The following is a 3,222-nucleotide window of genomic DNA, read 5'->3' as shown; positions in this document are numbered from 1 at the left end:
CCAACTGAAAAAACGATGTATCTGCAGATTGAGACAAAAGGCGGACAGATCCTCTGAACAGGCAATTGAGACTGAAGAAGATCTTGAGGTGAAGTCTCCAATCTCTAAAATCCCGGAGATAATGGGAGTGCCAAATCAGCCACCAAATTCCTCTCCCTGAGAAGATATCCTGCTATGACCGAGATTCAATACCGAAAGCAGAATTGCCAAAAGTGTCTGGAAATCACCGCCAACAGCAGAGATGTTGTTTCTCCCAGTTTGTTGACAGAATAAACCTCTGAGAGGCTGTCCATCCTCAGCAATATGCACCGATCTGTTTGCGATGGGGAAAGGGTCTTGATTGCAACTGAACCCGCAAGGAGTTCATAGCAGTTTAGGAGAAGCTGAATCTTGGTCACCAACCTCCCTTCCACCTGTAAAAAGGGACCCAGATTTGGCTCTCCAGGCCCATATGCTGGCATCCTATTCCAGAATGATGTCCGGAGAACTGCCAAACATCGCTTTGACGTTCCAGGCATCCATGTGCTCGAGTCACCATGGTATTTCAGTTTTGACCTCTTCTGAGAGGTGAGTTCAGTCTGAATAGAACAGATCCTTCTACAGATGTTGTATTCTGAATCTTTGGAGAGCCCTGTAATTAAGGGGTCCAAGAAAAATTGTCTGGATGGAAGAAGTCCAACTCCTTCTTGATAGATCGAATTTTCTGGACAAGTAAAATCAGTTGAGACAATACCTAATCTGTCTGGAATCCCAAACATTCCATGCATTGATAGGGAGTCAGGCAATACTTCAACCTTTTTATGACAGGCAGACGGAGGACTAAAAAAACTCCTTTTACACATTCCACTCTCCAGTTTTGGAACATTAACTGTAGGTCCCTCCCAAAACATAAATCAAACATCTTTGATTTTCTTTTTATCGAGCAGCCAGACGCTTTGTTTCTCACTGAAACCTGGCTCCACGAAAGTTCTGGCCCAGATATTGCCATCGCAGTCCCCAACAATTAGGTTATGTTGAGGCAGGACAGAGCCTCTGGAAAGGGAGGTGGCATCGCTATTATTTTCAAGTCCTGTTATTTCTGCAAACTTGAGACCTTTCCCCTGTCTGCATGTTAAGCGGCGCTTTTCAAACTCGCAATCAACCCTCAATAATAATGTCTGGCCTTTTGATTTATCGCCCCCCTGGCAATGCCCACGCATGGACATCCTCGTTTGCCGACTCCATTGCTCCGCTGCTTCTTAGGGCAGCAAACTTTACAATTCTTGGAGATCTAAATTTGCATCTTGAAGATCCCTTATGTACTATCAGTAAATGTTTTTTAACGGATCTTGAGGTTCTTAGCCTTACATTGTGCAACTCGGCTCCACTCACTCGGCGGGGCATTTATTGGATCCTATTCTTTCTACCCTTCCTTTTGATTGCTCCCAGAGTGCTCGCCCGCTAGAGTGGTCTGATCACTTTGCAGTCCACTTTGCTCTATTTAACATCAAGCAAATTGCTGTGAGCAGCCATGGTATGGGAGATTTAATTCATCAGTGGGGTAAACTCGACGTTATGAAGTTTAACCAGCATCTTTTTTTTTTTTTTTGTACAATTTTTATTTTGAATTAAACATGAAGTGAAACATGGCATGGGCCCCTGGGGTGCCACACAATTCCCCGCACAGGGGTACTGCAGTAAGCGGTAGCATGTAGGTGAACAGGAAAGGAAAACAATAGTTCAGGCCGCTGCAGGCATGTGCAAAGTCCGTAAATCAACAGTTCAAGTAGCCCTGCATGAGCCTACAGGTTAGGCCGCAAAGTGATACAAAAGTACATGGTCCCGTGTAGCGAAAGTAAAGGGCAACAGGCCCCACAAATGCTCCCCAAGAGGCCCAAGACCAAAAAAAACATAAACAGCCCCCCTTCCCCATTCCTCCCCCTCCCCCCCACCATGGTGGTGACTCCATTCGCCCCGACTGTCATTCCAACATTCACTCTAGACTTGAAAGAGGTGTAGTGATCTTAAGGATGCAGGACACACAGCCGATCGCAACCCTTTGGAGAGAAAGGTGACCAGTGGGCCCCACTGAAATTGAAAGTTCTTGAAGTTACCCAGGTAGATGTCCGCCATTCTCTCCATACTCAGAAGGTTCCATAGTCTTGCGTGCCACAGTGAAATTGCCGGTGCCCCCCTCTATTTCCAGGCGGCGGCCAACGTGAGCTTGGCAGCTCCTAGGCAGAGCCACAGGATCTTCTTATCCGCCCGAGTCTGGTACTCCAGACCGGGTTCCCGCAAACCCAGCAAGACATAGGCGATAGAGTTCTCGACAGGATATTGAAGAATATCCCTGATGTGTGAGAGGATTTCCTCCCAGTAAGGCCGAATCACTGGGCAGTTCCACCATATATGGCGGAAGTCCCCCAGGAGCCCACAACCCCTCCAGCACTTGTCGGACGTGGCAGGATATATGCGATGGAGCCTAGTCGGGCACAGATACCAGAGCATAATTGTCTTAAGATGCGCTTCTCGTAGATGCAGTGAGTGATTGAATGCAGTTAGATCCCGCCATAGCGCAGACCATTCGGTGTCGGAGATATCTCTCCCCACCATTTCCTCCCACTGTTCCATGTAATGAGGCCTAGGTGCCACAGCCGATCGAAGCAGGAGCTGGTACAGGAAAGAGATAGTTCCTTTCATGGTAGCTGTCCGCAGTAGGAAGGCCTCAAACAGTGAAGGTGGTCTCGTAGCCGCCTCCAGTACCCCAGGCGACGTAGCCCAGTGGAGCAGCTGCACATGGCGATATTGGTCAGTCTGGGGAACCCCATAGTCTCGCATACAGTTGGCAAATGAGAGAGGATCCTGCCCATGGAACAGATGGGTCAACGCTCTACAGCCCCCCTCCCTCCAAGCATCAAAGGGTCCCGGTTGGAGTGCCGGAGAAAAAACAGGGTTGAAATGTATGGGCGTGAAAGGCGAGGGGAAGGTAGTCCACCTCTCATCTGAGGCAAGTGTATCCCAGACCGTCAGCGTCGTGCCCGTGGGGGTGCTAATGTAAGCGTTAATAGGGCGGTCTTTCTTCGGTTTCCACGCCAGGTCCCATACTGATCTACCAGCTAGGCTTCGGTCCATGTGAAGCCAGTGCTTCTCCGATGTTTGTTGTGACCACTCCACTAACACCCTCAGTTGTGCCGCGTTATAATAGAGCTGCAAGTCCGGGAGTCCTGTGTAGGAAGGTACCTC

The sequence above is a fragment of the Lissotriton vulgaris genome, chromosome 2_2, assembly GCF_964263255.1.
Source record: "Lissotriton vulgaris chromosome 2_2, aLisVul1.2, whole genome shotgun sequence".
NCBI classification, from domain to species: domain Eukaryota; kingdom Metazoa; phylum Chordata; class Amphibia; order Caudata; family Salamandridae; genus Lissotriton; species Lissotriton vulgaris.
This window is presented reverse-complemented; position numbering follows the sequence as displayed.